Source organism: Castor canadensis, chromosome 14, assembly GCF_047511655.1.
Source record: "Castor canadensis chromosome 14, mCasCan1.hap1v2, whole genome shotgun sequence".
In the NCBI taxonomy this organism is placed as follows: Eukaryota; Metazoa; Chordata; class Mammalia; order Rodentia; family Castoridae; genus Castor; species Castor canadensis.
The window spans coordinates 68673990-68690945 of NC_133399.1; the positions used below are offsets into that span (position 1 = coordinate 68673990).

General features: G+C 34.1%; 1 protein-coding gene across 7 annotated transcripts in view; it reads right to left on the reverse strand.

Moving 5' to 3' along the window:
* Positions 1 to 9035, reverse strand: part of Dlc1 (DLC1 Rho GTPase activating protein) — a 359328-nt gene extending 350293 nt beyond the window's left edge. The window contains exon 1 of one of the 7 annotated variants that reach the window (XM_074054724.1): positions 8780 to 9035. The gene's annotated coding sequence lies outside the window, so the exon portion shown is untranslated. Of the gene's footprint in view, positions 1 to 7935; positions 8750 to 8779 lie in introns of those variants that run through there. The other 6 variants (XM_074054723.1, XM_020167594.2, XM_074054725.1 and 3 more) reach the window with 6 other exon arrangements.
* Between the last annotated feature and the right edge of the window lie 7921 nt (positions 9036 to 16956).

Genomic DNA, 16956 nt, shown 5'->3' on the forward strand with positions numbered 1-16956 from the left:
TTCATGATAGAAATTCTTGGTAAGCTAATGCTATCTGAATGTAAGTTTAGGATTAGTAAAATAGTATGTAAATAGTATTTAGTCACTAAATGCATATGCCGAGAGAAACTCTCCATTGTATCATTCTCAAACTTTTCCTGGACACCTCAGAGTAATTGGAAAGGTGGTAAATTTTTAATTCATCTCTTCAAAATTGGGTGTCTTGTTTTGTCTTTGGTAAATACATACACATATATTTATGCATGTAATTATAAGTAAATGAACATAAGACTGACTTGTGAGTGGCATACATATATATGTATATGTATTGTATATGTTATACATACACGATACAAATGAATAAAGGCATGCAACACCTGGCCTTGCCCCACCTTTCTTTTCTTTTCCTACTTTTTCTTTAGATGGCTAGAGTTAAGTCTGGGCTCCCTTACAGACTTTCTTCCTAGTTACTTCCTTATGTTAAATTTCTAGGTTATGTTTTGCTCCTACTACTGTTAAAGCATATATTCTTTAAACATATATATATCTATATTTATATACTTCATATATTATATTGCATGCATATATGAAATAGTTACCAAGGAGGCATGTACTCAGTCACAGTGAGAGGAAGAGGAGATATTCTTTACTTAATCATAGATTGTACTTTCTAATATGCTCTTATGAACCAAGAAAAGCATAGCTCAATATTGGCTTGTTTGTTCTAAGTTACAGACAAGGCCACATTGGTGGGATAGAAACCTGAACACCAGCTCATGATTTAGAATCTTATTTTGTCTTATGCTAAGGAAGGCAGGTTTGTATACAGTAGGTGCTTCCCACAGACTTACTGAATTGAATTAGACGAATAAGAGGGTTATTAACAATCTGGAAATAGACAATTGCTGCTTAATATAGTCCTATAAATGCCCACTCAACTAATGAATGTCAGAGTAAATCTTCACCACAGTTGTGATGATCAAAATGGTACTTTTTTTGGTGAAACTGTTAAAGCACAATTTATCTAACAAATCAGTCTGTGCACACTGAAGCACCTGCCCATTGCCACCCAACTCAATGATGAAATGACAAGAAGTGCTTTTCATGGCTGAATGAAACAACGTAGGAAAGACGCTTGTGTGCACCAGAAAACTTAGGGCAGATGGTTTTTCTTAATTCCTTTATGTAATTACAGGAACAAATAACAAAACAGCAATACATTTTGAAAAGAATTTCTGCCAGATGGTGATAGCTCATGCCTATAATCCTAGTTATTCAGGAGGCAGAGATTGGGAAAATTGCAGTTCCAGACCAATCTCAGCAAAATGTTTGTAAGACCCCGTCTCAACTAATGACTGGACACGGTGGAATGTGCCTGTCATCCTAGCTATGCAGGATGCTGAGAATTGTGGTTTCAGGCCAGCCCAGGCAAATAGCCCATCTAAACAGGAAAAGCTGGACATGGTGGCACACACCTGTCATCTCAGGTGATATGGTTCATATTGGTCCAGGCAAAAAGCAAGACCTTATCTCAAACATAATCAGAACATAAGTGCAAAGCCCTGAGTTCAACCCTAGTCTAGTCAAGACTGCTGACTTTTGGTAAAAGATAGTGTTTTTACTTTTTCCCTTAAAGTGTTCACATTTTCTAATCCAAATTAGAGAAAGCTAGAATTAGGCTGTGAGAGAGAGAAACTTTTAATAACAGGATATAAGAATTTATCTCTAGAGCTGGTGGTGTGGCTTAGTGGCAGAACACTTGCCAGGCATATGCAAAGCCCTGGGTTTGATCTGCAGCACTGCAAGAAAATAAAGAATTTATTTCCATATGATTTATTGACTCCATATAGTTTTTTTGTAGCTCTTTCTTCAGCTGCAAGCTGTGTCTTAATCCCTCCCAAAATCATTTCCACCTATTTTTATATAGTTGACCTAATATTCGAATTTACTCAGAATGCCTTATCTTGTTAGTAGAAAACATAAAATTCTTTATTGGTAAATTGCTTAGTACAGACTAAATATTATGTGTGAAATAGCTTCCATGGCTTTAACCTGTCTGGAAATTACAAAAAAAATTCAGTAAGTTTCAAAATAAACTATAACAAACCAAATAGAATAACTAGTGTGTTACTTTTTCCAAGAGATGCATCCAACCGACATCTATCAGTTTTGGCTTCCAGAAGAACAGTGAAGAAGTAGGTACCCATACTAAAATATTCTTTTAATGATAACCTAATTTTATGCATATCTCAGAGCTTTCACTGGATTTGGGAAGCTTTTTCTCATTCTTTGCTCTCAGAATAGAGAATTAGGCAAATTTGAAAATTAACCCTTTCAATGTGCTTGGAAGTCTGCTCATCAGAAAAGAGCAGGGTATTGCAAAATTGCAAGTTATTATTCCAGTGGTGCCCTATTTTTACTTCCAGGTTCCTGAGTAGTATCTAATTTTCTTGCAGGGAGGATTCCAGATCTGGCAGTGTTTGACTTACCACCCACTTTATAGCACAAAGGAGCCAGTTTTGCAGATTCTCTGAACGTTTTCTTAAGCTATCCTCATGTAATTTGAAGCAATCTTGGGATATTTCATGATATTTTTTATGCTATCACAAGACATTTCTGGGGATATGTGGTTTCCAACAGATCCAACAGATTCCTGAATTAACACACTCATGAAGGACTACATTGCCTCAGGGATGCAGCAGTCTCCAGATACCTGTATTTTCTTTGAGTTTCCATGTTCTTTTTCTTTAAAAGTTTGTAGCCTTCTCAATAGTAGTGTTCCATCCTATGCAGGGTATTTAGAACTATCCTGTGCCTTAGCTGAATTTTACAAATAAATTCACTAATGAAAAATCATTTTCTAATGATAACCAATGCAAAGGATTGTTCTTTCTCTGAATTTGTATCAGTTGGAATCGCAATAGGATATACCTTAGAGTTAAATTTGATGTTAGAATTTTGGCTGCCCCTCCTTTTTGATGGCAAAATAGTATGACTGAAATCTGGTTTTGCCTCACTATAGAAAGATATTTCTGTTCAACAAGGGACATGGGCTATAATGCTTTATCATCATCATAGTGAGATGTACTTTGCTGTAAGTGGCCTTTTTATTTTTAGCTTTGCTATCATTTCTAAGAACACTCTAACAGTAGACACAGCAATCACTAAGTGTAAATAAGAGATATGGCTACATCAACACAGGTGCTTAGATAGCAAGGTGACAACAGGCAACTGAATGTTTAGTCATTCCATAAGCATGACTTTCTCTGAAATCAAGAATAGGAAATCATTGAGAATTTAACTACTTCTGTCAGCTACCAGGGGTCAATGCCCCTGATATCAACTTTTGTTTTCTATGCTTATATCCATAATTTCATCTTATTTTGTTACTTACCTATACATTTGAGCTTTTTAAATAATCAGTAGGTACAGTTCTATATTTAGGAAACAACCAACTTTTGATGGTAATAGTAATAATATAATATTAAGCTTATTTAGCATATAGTATATTTATTAAGCCTATCAGAGAAACCAGGAACCGTATTTGTTGTGTTACTTACACTATTTCCTTTAGTAGTAATATTCACAAATACCGGATGAGATAGTTACTATCATTGCCCTAATTTTATAAGGAAGTAATATTGGCAAAACAAAGCAACTAGTTGAATGTCAAATGCCTTTGCGTGAGCAGAGATTGTTATCTTTCTTTTTTGTGAAGGCAAGATGAATAATCATTTTTTGTGATGATTTGGGTAGTTTGTCTAAATTCTATGTGCCTTGCATTCCTCATCTCTATAATGGGAATAATGAAATATTGTTGAGACTAAAATAATAATAATGAGTTACTATTATACACAGAGCACCTAGTTCAAGGCATATTGCAAGCACTCACTAGATGCTAAATGACACCATGGGGATGATGATGATGGTGATGACAATGTTTGTTTTTGGACTTATCTTTGCTGTAGAATCCATGACTTGAGTATACCTGAAACTATCCCTTGCCTGCCCATCTTATCCTAATATAGATGTGATTAGACAAAAATAGGAAACAATGATTCCAATCAAGGAGCATCAAATGGCAAAGATGAAATGAAATGTTTGACTCTGTGCATGACTTTCTCAGTGTACCACCACATGTAGATTGTGGAAAATCCACTAGTGCCCTGCAAACACTGGCCTTGTGTAACTTTTAATTTCAAATTAACTATTGCTGGAAGCTCATTCATGCTTCTGGTTGTTAATGAATTGTAATGTCATCTTGTAATAGTGTTGTTAACCTCTGGGATCACCCTCTGATGCCTTTTGCCAGCTACTTCTTTTTCTTCCTCTTTAACAATTATTATTCTATCATTACAGGACATCTGGAAAACAATTAAAGTCCATCTTCCACATACTACCATTCTTCAGTCCCATTTTTCTTTTCCTCCCATTCATCTTACAAATATTTATTGACAATTCCTAAAATGCTAGGCAATTTGCTGATTGATGGAAATAAAAAGGAACACTAAATTTTTAAACTTTGATCTTCCTACTTTTACTCATTTTTGAGTTGTAGAACTGATTATCTCCTTGATATATTTGAATCGTGTTGTTTAAACACTTTGCTATTTCAATCAAATACAAAAACCATGTTTTCACACATACCACCAACTACAGTTGTGTTTTCCATTCATCCATCTCAATTAATGAGCACGTGCATATGCATGATGTGTACATTGTTTTTCATCATTTTCAACCAAATCAACTTAATCTTTTCAAGTTTGCTTATATATAAATCTGCAATCTGCCAAATGAAAATTAGCAATTTAAACTGAATTTCAAAGTGTGCACATCACCTTTTTCTTAAAAACTAAGCCTATCTATTTCTCAAAACTAAGCTGACTGGCAACTTAATGTCAAAACAGAACCATAGAAGTAAACTGTTTATCACATGAAAGCCAATCAAGAGGCATATTTCTCTGCAAACCTGTTTCATTTACATTGTGCTTTCCGGGGACCTTTTCTCAAGTACAGTTATTGGTTCTGGTACTAAAATCTTTGCTTCAGATCTGGATCATTTCTCATTTGGAACTGTGCTGTACTACAATGACTCCTAACTAGTTGTTATCATTGTAAGATAATACCCATTCATTCATTTTCCAAGAAGCAAGAAAACTTAAAAAAAGATTTTAAGGTATCCATTTTAGATTTATTTTAAATGCATAAGACATAATCCTCTAGAAATAAGATTAAATAGTACCTTGGTAGCAAGGTATACAGTATGGGTAGGTTTAGAAGGGGATAGAAAAATCTTATTTAAAAAATTATAATGTCCTTAAGAAAAAAATCCAAATTTTGTGTGCTTTCTTTTACTGGGCCCTCTAGTAATCATGTGGTTAGTTTTAAAGGTTTTGCTGCATTTATTCCTCATTCCATCAATGTGCAGTGTGCTGACTAGGAAAGAGCGTTAAACAGTACATCTTGTAAGTAGTAATGACATCAAGAATCTCAATCTTGTACATGAAAATGGCAAAAACCCAAACCAAACAAAAAGCTCAGCATCTATTAAACACAGAATATACTAGTTTTATGAGAGAGGTTCTTGCTTGGAAACTCCAGAGCATCAAGATAGTCAGTGGCATTTATTGTCATATATGATGAATGACACAGACGGACGAGCCACTGTCCTATCTTATGCTGCACTGGTAAGACATTTCTTTATATACTGTAAAAAAGTGCTATAATGGAAGGATTTTGTAGATGACTCAAAGTGTATATATGCATGAAGTATTAAAAGCTGCAGAAGGAAGATAAAATAAACTGGGATTATTTGGTCTAGAAGTATACACTTTTGTTTTCATATGTCCATTTAGACTTTTTTGTATTTTCATTGAAAAAATATGTAGAAATGGAAATAGGCTGCAGCAATAGAGATTTGTGTTAGATAATAGAAAGAACAGATTTATGAGATTCTTAAACCAATTGCAATGGGGAGTTGTAAAATCACTTACAAAATTCACTGATTGAGATGGGTTTTTTATTATCCCATCTGAATACGAGAATATCAAGTAAACAAGCTCTTTTCTAGACCTATTTTTTAAGAATCGTCAGTTTAAAATTCATATAATTATTAGCATATGGATTGATTTTCTTGGCATAAGCACGAAATGTAACAACATAGTCGTAAAACAAGCTATTTCTTTAAAGTGTTTATTGAAGACATGATAAATCTTTTGTATTTGAGAAAATTGTATTATTTCGTGAATTTGATTCTTTTTTTTTTAAAGAGGAACTCCACGTTTTCTTTTTCTGCAAAGTAGCCTTTTCACTTCCTCATGCACAATTATTTTTTGAGAGCAAGATATTGCGGCACAATGACGTCCACATTACGAATTGGTGTACCATGGACCCACTGTCATCTCTTCTACTAGCCAGTGGGGTGACCTTGGACAGGTTACTTTCAAATGTCGTTTCCCAGCTTCCATGTTTGCAAACTCAAGACAGTGTCAGAACTGGTGATATCTTATTCTTAATGTTTTATTCAGGAAATTTATTCAATCATAATTTAGATAAGTTAGAATTTCTTTTCTTCTTCTTCTTCTTTTTTTTTTTTTTTTTTTGGTACTGGAGAATGAACCCAGGGCCTTATGCATTACAGACAAGTGCAGTAGCCCTGAGTTATACCTCTGGTCCCCAGAATTTCATTTAAAAAAAATTTAAAAGTGCATTCCTTTTCTTATATGTTAAAACTCTTAACAAAACTTAAATTGTTGGTGAATAATTAGAAGTCACCAATATAAATAATTTTAGCACAGAAAATAAGATTACATTAGCTAACATAGCCAATGGTCATAATGTGCTATATAATAGCTTATACTTACAGCCCTTACTGGATTTATTAGGATCCAACTGTCAAAAAAGCTCTCCATGTTTCATTTAGTATGTTTTTGTGTATAGATTTAGAAATAAGCATGGATATTTGTTCATTTACATACATTCCATATTATTTCTAAAATCTAATGATTTTCATTCTAAATTCTCAGAAGTACAACAGTATGCTATACTACTCTGTGTTATTTAAGTCATGACTAAATTTCTTTGCTCATAGATTGCACATCTAAACAGTAAGACACTTTAAAGAGATTATAGTCTGATGGAAACAAAGTTTACTGATTGGAAGAAGTATAGTCATATGGTCAGTTTTCATATGATTGTACTGGTTTTGACTGCCTTAAAATAGCAACAATTGTCACTGGATTCACTTTAATTATTCAAAATATTAACCTATTACCTGAACAGTGAATCCAGGAAATTTAGTATAAATTAAATTCATTTCATTTCTCATATTTAGATTTCTGAAACTGAAATGAAATACATTAGAACCAAAATAATTTCTGAAATTTCATGTGTCCACTTATTTTTTTTAAAAAGTGTCATTTTTAAGATGTACACTAGCAACTTGACATGTAGTTGAAGTTGGTTTGAAGTACTGAAGTATCCAATCTTCACAGTTTTAAATGACACACAAAATATTTTTTGGAGATTCATTACTGAGATAAAGTCACTAGTGCTATGTACTATGCCTTGTTGGGAAACGAAGAGGAGGAAGGAAGAATTCAATTTCACCTCCTACTTATGTGTGAGAAGATGTATTTGTTTCATTTTATGGCATATAATAGGAAAACAGTCCTTATAGACATATTAATAAGTAAGATTAAAAAAGGATCAAAATAAGATGCTACTTTTTGGAGGAAAACAATAAAATCTATATGGAGCCCGGTTTAGAAATGACATTTCACTAAAACAATTTGACTCACAATTTTCTACTTACCAAACATTTCCCACTTCTGATTTCAGGACTTAGCTTTAAAACCTAGGAAGTCAACAACTCAGTGCAAGATGCTAATAATTCCAGCACTCTCTCTACTTCTTCAAAGATCCCTCAGAGCATAAAGACAGTCCCCAGTGTCTTACCTAGACAAGGAGGAGCTGCAACTCCAAGGCATGACACCGTGCAAAAGTCAGGCTAGGAAAGAAGTCCGTCCCGTTAGCTTCTCCAAAATATAAGTTCACATTTCGTGGTTGAGATCATGGCTCTATTCTAAGCAGTTTTACGCAGTGTGTGATTCTAACAAAAACACCCTCCACAGCTGGAGCGTCAGCTAAAGCCGGATCCTGTCAAGGCGTTCCTAGTGACTTCTGTCTACTAAATTCAGACTGATGTTTTGCGAAAGGGGCCTCCACAAGCAGGCCCAGATTGCCTGGAAAGTATTTCCTGCCTCTGAGAAGTTTGCATCTGAGAAAGCCTGCATGAGCAGAGGGGAGGGGGAGACAGCAGAGCTGCCTGGGCGTTTTAGGAGCTCTGATTTTACACAGAACTGAAGTGAGTTTGTCAAAGCTCTTGAGGTGATTAGCTAGAGAGTCATAAAATCCTCCAACTTTTTCTATTCCACACTGCTTATGAAAAAAAAGAAAGAAAACATAGTCTTCTCCCCACCTTCAGCCTTTCTTTCCACTGTATAAAATGTATATACAAAGTTTAATCAAAATACTTTTGCTAGCTCTCATTTCAAATGATCTTTTAAGAGAGCAAGATGAATTGAGAGTTTTTAGTACTGGACTTGTTCTAAATTTTAAAACCTTTTTTTCCTCCACATTACTTAAAATATAAAATGTTGGAAGCTTACATTCTGTACCTGAGAAAAGCTCAATAAATTTCACAGAATTTAGTAACTAGGATGCTTTCTTCAAGTTCTCTCCAGTCCCTAGAATTCTTCCCAGAATAGAGTAGTATGTGTTCCAGCCTAGGCAGCATTACCTTTCGTCAGAGTCCTCTGGAGTTACACAAATCCAGGGCTGGAAAAGCAGAAGACAGACTCCATCTTGATCATATTAGAGTCTTGCTGACATTAAACACTTGCAACTGCTTCCATGTAGTGTGGCAGGGTCTCCGAATCACAACTCTAAAGCCACTCTCAATATCTGCAACCTTTGTCCGACACACATTTTGTGAACTCTCATCTGTTTATCTTTTGTGCTTTCTTGTGCCTCCTCTGAATGACTTCCTCCTAGCTGCTCCAGGCTTGGACTACCATTTGGTTTTGATTAAAACCAGACAGCCAACTCTGGAGAATTTAGGGAATAAGCTAATGGAAACTGCAAGCATGGCTTTAATTAGTGCATCAATTAATAATAGATGTTAGCTCGTCTTATAATAAGATGTCAAAATGCAAACACAGAAGAAGCGCAAGTCATTTTAGGAAAGAAGTCATAGCAATTCTCATTCCTTTATGAACCAGAATTTTCCTTAGGGAAAGTGGAAGGAAAGAAGAGTGACGTGGTCTTGGGACATCCAAATTGTGGACAAGCCAGTGGAGCTGCTTCATTGCTTAGATCAGAAAAGCAGGAAACAGCATCTCTGAGTTTAATTATCTTGCTTGGCTGTAATTGTTCAGTAATGTCTCCCTTATACTTTATTTACAACCAGTGGATTCTATTGCTATTTTAATGCTATAGCATTTTTCTCAGTGACTGAGACATAACCATTAGGTCTATGGGAGTTAAAAATTTCTACAGTTTTTCAGTAATGGAAAGTGCAAGACTAATTCCCATTCCAGTAGGATAAGTGAATAATATACAAAGAAGTACAAGAAATATTAAACCTCTTCTCTGAAATTACAAGTAGTTTTCATGGCTCACATTTACTCTCAGTTGGGTTTAACTTTTACAAAGGTGGGCAGATTCTCCAATATCATAAAGCCCATCTTTTTAATACTTCCCAAGAACATTGGATAGGTGGTAACACCATGAAATATAATGTCATAGCTACTGCTTTTTTTTCTTACTGTAATTACAATCTACCACAATGAATGCAATGCATGATTTTAGAGATGTGTCAAATAGCAAGAATGATTTATGCCATGCACGAATTTAAAAATGAGAAGTATTCAAATAAAAACATGCTGGCAAGGCTGAAAGTGGTGATGCATCCCTGTAACACCAGTGCTTTGAGGTGGATGCATGAAGATCATAAGTTCAAGGCCACTGTGGGCTACCTGCAAGAGCCTGGTCCAACAAAACAAAACAAACAAATAGCAAAAAAACAGGAGCTCCTCAAAAAACAAAACAAAATCCCAAACAAACCAAACAACAACAACAACAACAACAAAAAACATGTTGGCAAAAACAGATTTTAAAAATTTAGTTAAAAACCTTATTTATTAAAAAATGAACATTTTGATTGTTAGATTGTTGTTAGATTCATTAAACCAGCTGTACACAAAGACAGAAGTTCACTCTTCCATTAATTCTTTGAAGCCTATTTATAATTGTACTCAAATACTTCCACTGCATTGGCACATTTAGTCTTCCCAATACTCTTTGGATGTATTTTTATTTTGCAAGTAAAGTGTTAGGAAATAATGTGCTCTCAGTCAAGAGATAGAAAGTGGCCAACTTCACATTGGAACTAAGTTCCTTTAAGTTTTGGGCTTTATTTTTTCTTCTCTAATGGGGCTGCTGTGACTTCCCACTTAATTGCTGTGTGAAATTTGAAAGACGTCTTAAATACTCTGAGTTTCAGATTCCTCCTTAAGAATAGAGACAATTCCACATAACTCACAGATTGAAAACCACATGTACTTATATATTTATATTTATTTCTCTAAGGAGAATGCTGGAGCAGAATGGAATGAGAATTGATATAACTGCTTTCCTAAAATAACTTGTGTGTCTCTATCTTTGTCTCTGTCTCTGCCTCTGGTCCTGCTATATCTTGGTTGCTCAGTGTCACACGAGCACTGTACTTATGCTTACATTCACGCAATCTACAACCTCACCCACTTCCACTACCATATCATTAGCTTTAGTTCTGTTTTATTGGCCTGAGAAAGCAACAAAACTCTGTTAGTGTGCATTTATAAGATGCTTTTTTATGATATCGAGATAAGTTTCTCCTTAACATTCTCTTCTCTAAGCAAACACTAACTCATGATTTCTTCTTATTAGAAACATTACTTCCCAAATCTTAAACCATTCATTTATTTTTCATCTTCAGTTGCCAGACTCCATATAAATCCAGAACTTATATTCTCATAAATGCTTTCCCAAATACGAGTACAAAGATAAAAAATGAGATAACTTCCTACATACTTGACACTGTGTCAGGAACATAGAAGGGGTTTAAAATATTTAGTCCCTTCTTTCTATTTGTAAGTCTAAAGCCTTACTCTCTTAAATGTTTACCTATTATTTTATACTAGACTAGCTAAGAAAATATGGTATATCGGCAGTTGAGAACATGAAAACAGAGTGTCAAGATTGGAGTCTGGCTCTAAAACTAGCAACCATTGTGATCCTCTGCAAGTTACTTAACCCGTGCAAGGTTTGTGTTTAGCCTCTGTAACTAGGGGTTTTCAAAATTAGAGAAGCTAGTCCCCAAGAAGACTTCAGGCTTTTTGGCTGGAGTGAGCACATTGCTAGCTAGAATTATTTTTACCATTTGAGTTATTGTCTTTTTTGATCTTTATAGCTCTCTTTTGACTGATATGCTTAGAATCTCTATCTGTCTTATCAATCACACTGCAAGTTAAATGTGCACATTTGGAAAAAATTATATTTGTAGGACAATCATGTACTCTTTGGGAGGAAAACAGCAGCAGAAGTATCAAAAGTCACTTTAAAGATTAACTTTCTTCACATGGACTATTATCTAAATAATTTGTTATGATCACATAATTAAATGGCTATTTGGCTGATACAGTGATTCCATATTAATTTTTAAGAAATTTGAGCATCTTTAAAGATTTATGCAATGACTCTAATGTCATTCAGTAGCCCTTTGACTATGCAAAGCCAAATCTATCCTTTGAAACTAATATTTTACTTTTTCTGAGTAGCAAGCATCATTAATTCATCATTGTGAGTGGCACTAAGTTTTATTCTTTCCATTTTCATGAAGGAGTCGTTTCATAATAGTAATAAACTTGAAATTGATACTTAGACTAAATGCCTCTAAAACATTTCAAAGTGCCTAAATGGTTAATAGATGTAGGAACACTGTGCCCATGAAAATCAATCCTCCAAAAATCTTTACTTAACAACTTTGCCTGTGATTTGTTAGAGTTACCATATTTATGTCAAAGCAATACAAAAGAAGTCATTTGAGAGTGTCTTGAGTTAATTTTTTATAATTGAAAATTGTCTCAATCCAAGAATTCATATAAAACAAATTATCTTGAATAAATTTAAAATTGTTCAAAAATAAACTTAGTAAATATATATCTATACACGTGAAAGAAAGAAATGAGTATAATAATACAAATACAAGAGTGTATGTGGTCTTAGAAACTTAAAAAATCTCTTTGCTTGTTCAATAGGATGGGGATATCCTTAGAAGATGAAGATTGAATGTTCTAGAAATAGCAAGAGAATCAGAAGGTAAGCTCAGGTACTTTGACTTTAACTTGGTGGAAAGTAGAGCCCTGCATCGTTTTGAGTAAAAGAGTAACAAAAGCAGTTACTGAGACACTGTGGTGATTCAAGTGAGAGTTGATGGTGGCTCTGATGGAGGAATTAGAAAAGTAGGATTTTAAGCTTTTGTTGTTGCTGCTGTATTTCATTCCATGACTGTTTCTTGACCAATTCAACTTTGCAAGAAGAAAAGGGATGTCATAAAAATTTCATGAGCAACTGAAGGGCAGAATTGCTGTCAACTAAGGAGAATCCTAGAAGGGAAGCAAGTCTTATGTGATAGAGACCAGAATTTTAGTTTGGGGCATACTTCACTTGACTTGGGATGTCTGCTAAGCATGTTAAGTGAACAGCTAGATATATGAACTGAAGTAGTGGAGACAGGTCTTGGCTGGAGAAATAATTTGGAAGCCATACTTATGCACTGTTGGAATTTAAAGCACAAGAATAGATGTGAATGTAATTAGAGAAGCTCAGAGGACAAAGAACTAATTGATCAATGGATTTAACAAAGCATTAGTCACTGTTGATAACATTGATAACTACAGGAACAAGTTCAGAGACTCATATGGACAAAAGCCAGATTAGCATGGTTTAAAGGAGAATTCTAGGACAGAAGTTGAAAGCACAAGCAGAGTTAAACTTTTGTAATAGTTTACTACAGTGGTGAGTAAACCAAGGCATGAGATGCTGTCATTAGTATAGAAAGATATAGGATATATCTGAACGCTTATTTTATCTTTCAATACATATGGTATTTCTCAAAAAGAATGAGAGATGCTAAAAGAAAGAGAACAGAGAAATGTTGGGGTGATTTCTTGAAGTGGAAAGGGGGCAGGATCAAGCACTCAGGTAATGACTGTACATAGGAGTATATATGGGAACTTTAGTGGTTATGAGATTTCATAATTCAGTTAGACACTCAGATAATCCCAGCTAGCCATCAACTTGGTTTTCACTATTTTATTTAATCCTGTGTTTTGATGTTCTTAGTTACAAATTTAAAATTTGTATCCATAACAGATTAATGTTTACATAGATAATATTTAAGAAACAATAACAGAAATGACACACTTGCAAATAGGCATTTCTAAATAATTCTTTATATAGCTCCACCTCTTGTATTTCTCTGAATGAAACTTTATATGGCCAAGTAAAGAGGGCTTTTCCCCCGGCACGATGCACACCTTTAAGATTCTTGAGCCTTAAATTCCAAAAGTTGTGGAGTGGGGATTAGAGGAGGAGGGAAGGTGTTCCATTTGCATTACTCTAATCTGCAAGTAGTATATTTTTACCATTGTTTTATAGCTATTAGTGTTTTTGCCAGTTTCTTTATTTTTATTTTTCAATTTATTTTTTGATTCTTCCAGCCATTGGTTGCTTTTGGCAGTTCTCATGTATTTCAATATCTTTATTTTTATGTAGTGAGATTGTGTTTCTTTGTTTTTATATATGGATACTCAATTGCTCTAGAACCATTTGGGACAATCTTCTCCATGGAATTGTTATTGTACCTTTAACTAAATAATCAATTCATCAAATATATATGGTTTTATTTCCGGATCTTCTATGCTGTTCCACTGATGTACTTGTCGATCTCTTATACGACACCATCCTGTATCAATTATTTTAGCTTTATAGTAAGTTTTAAATAAAGTTCTGTAAGTATTTCAGCTTCGATCTTTGATCCAGTTGTTTTGGATAATCTAGGATCATTGCATTTCTGTATGAATTCTAGCATTAGCTTATTCATTTCTACAAACAATAAAGCCTATTCCAATCCAGATCAATTCAGTATTTAGACAAATTGGGAGAGACCTGGCATTTTAATAATACTGAATTATATGTTCCATGGGCACAATGCATGTCTTCATTTTTTTGTGTTTTCAATGTTCTTATGTAGTTTTTATGAGCATTATCTCTAGTTTATCACATTTTTCATGCTATTGTAAATGATATTCAAAGATTTCTACTTCTAAATGTTTATTGTTATTGTATAGAAATACAATTCAGATTTGAATATTGATTACTATCCTGAAAATTCACACAGCTAGTTCTAGTAGATCCTTAAGGATCTTTGAAGATCCTTAAGGTTTTCTACATAAAATGCCACAATGTACTCCCACTCCAATAAAGGAAAAAAAGAGAGAGAATACTTCTAAAACAAAACAAAAAACAACAACAAAAAAGATTTTTTACATAGATGATCATATTGTGTATAAATAAATATAGCCTTGCTTCTGATGTGAATAAATTTTAGTCATTTTTTTTGTTGCTGCTTAATTTCATAGACTACAATTTGCATAATAATGTTGCATAGCATTAGTGAAAGCAGCCATCCTTACCTTGTCTTGGAGCTAAAGGAAAGAACATTTATTCTTCTACCATTACAATATTAGCTGCAGTCTCTTTTTTATTTTGTAGCAGTCCTTTATCACATAATGAAGGATGTTCTCCTAAATTCATTTTTTTTTCTTTCAAGAAGGGATGATTTGCTTCCTCAGGGGACATCTGGCCTTGCTTATAGACAACTTTGGTTATCATGAGAGGGACAAGGTATCTGTAAACACAACATGATGCACAGAGCAGCTTCTCACAAGAAATAATTTTGACCTAAAACATCATTAATGTCGAGGTTGAGAAAAGTGCTTTATTCTTAGTTTGCAGAGTGTTTTTCATCAGAAAAGAATATTGAAATTTGAAAGAAAAATTTTCTAGATATGATTTTTCTTTTTGTTTGCATGTTTTTCTTTGTATTAAGTATACTACTATGATCAACTCCATTAACTGATTTTCCAAATGTTAACGAATCTTCCATTCTTAGGATAGACCGCTCTTTTAGGATATATTCTCTTTTACATATTATTGATTTAATTTGCTAAAATTTTGTATTTATGCACAAAAGTGATAATGGCTTGTTCTTTTACTTATCATCTTTGTTATTTAATTATAATTTAGTTCCATTATGGATGGGGAACATACTATGGATGACCTAATTCTTGTAAATATGTTGTCTTTTTTTATGACCAGCTGTATGGTCATTTCAGTAAATGCATTGGAAAAGAGTGAGGTTTTTTTTGTTGTTGTTGTTTGTTTTTTGGTTTTTTTCTTGTTAGGGATGAGGTACTTGGCCAAGGTCCAGGAACTGCAGTGCTTTCACCAATATTCTGTCAAGCAGGTGTAAAAAACAACCACTATATATAAACTGGAGGCCTAGCTTTAGAGAGCCCTAAACATAAGCCCGGGATTTTGCAAATGCCAGACATCACTCTACCACTTGAGCTATGCCCTCAGTCTTTTTAGTATTAGTTATTTTTCTGATAGGGTCTCATGGTTTTTGGTTTTTTTTTTTTTTTTTTTTTGCCTTCAGCAGACCTCTGACCATGATCCCCTACCTATGTTTCCCATGTAACTGAGATTATAGACATGTACCACCACACTAGCTTTGTCTTTGAGACAGGGTCTTGGTAACTTTGCCAGTGTTGGCTTGGAACTTAAGATCCTCTTGCATCCACCACCTGAGTAGCTGGAATTGCAGGCATGTGCCATATACTCAGCCTCTGATCTTGGCATTTTTAAGCATTATGCACTTCATCTTTATATACAGGCAAGATAACTATTTGTAATTAAAATGAATATTAAGTAATTGTCAGTCACAGCTTTGGCAATTGAATCCAGTCAAATTTTATGTAGAAGCCTATCAGTGAATGTGCCTTCATGAACTTTCAATAAAATAAGCATTTAACTTATAGATTATCAGTCTCCATATGGTGGCATGTGAATCATTAGGAACAAAGGACACATAAAATGGGGAGAGCATAAACAATTGTTTCTCAGACGTTTAAAAAGTTCGGTATTTCCTAGGACATGTGACAGATTTGTGTTTACACAGTGTGACTTCTAGTCATGGCTATTTTCCTGGATAGAACAACACACCAACAGAGTTTTCTTTCATGAACTTCAATGACCAGTTTTCCATTTAGTATGAAAAAGAAAATTTAAAAAACTTTAAAATTAAAGTTTTCATAAAATTACATATGTCACTGTAAGTTGGAGAAAAATATATTGGGCAGAAAATAGTAAAAACTTTGCCATAATTTAAATGTTATAAAAATAGTTTGAAAGAGTTTGTAAAACATGTGTCCTAATAAGTTTCTTCTATCTTTATATTGGGAGGTAGAATTTCACTATCAAAATAATCCCATTGTGGAATAAAATGCAGCAGACTTCCTCCTACTTGTACTAGTGGGCCAAAGTAGAGTGTTAATTATAGTTGCCAAGTTCTTATGTAGACAAATGAATCCCAGAAACACAGTAGCTATTTTATTTGGGGCCTTTCTAAGCTGTGAGTTTTTTAATGAGTTAAAATAATATTTTGGGTCTTGAGTGAAAGGTGTGAGCTACCAAAAGCACACACATTTGACTTTAAACTTTCGGACAAGAACAACTCCACATGCAAAGTCAAATAGAGCAACAGGCCCATTGAACTTGTAGATGGAATCCCCTGGGTGATGATCTCTGCCT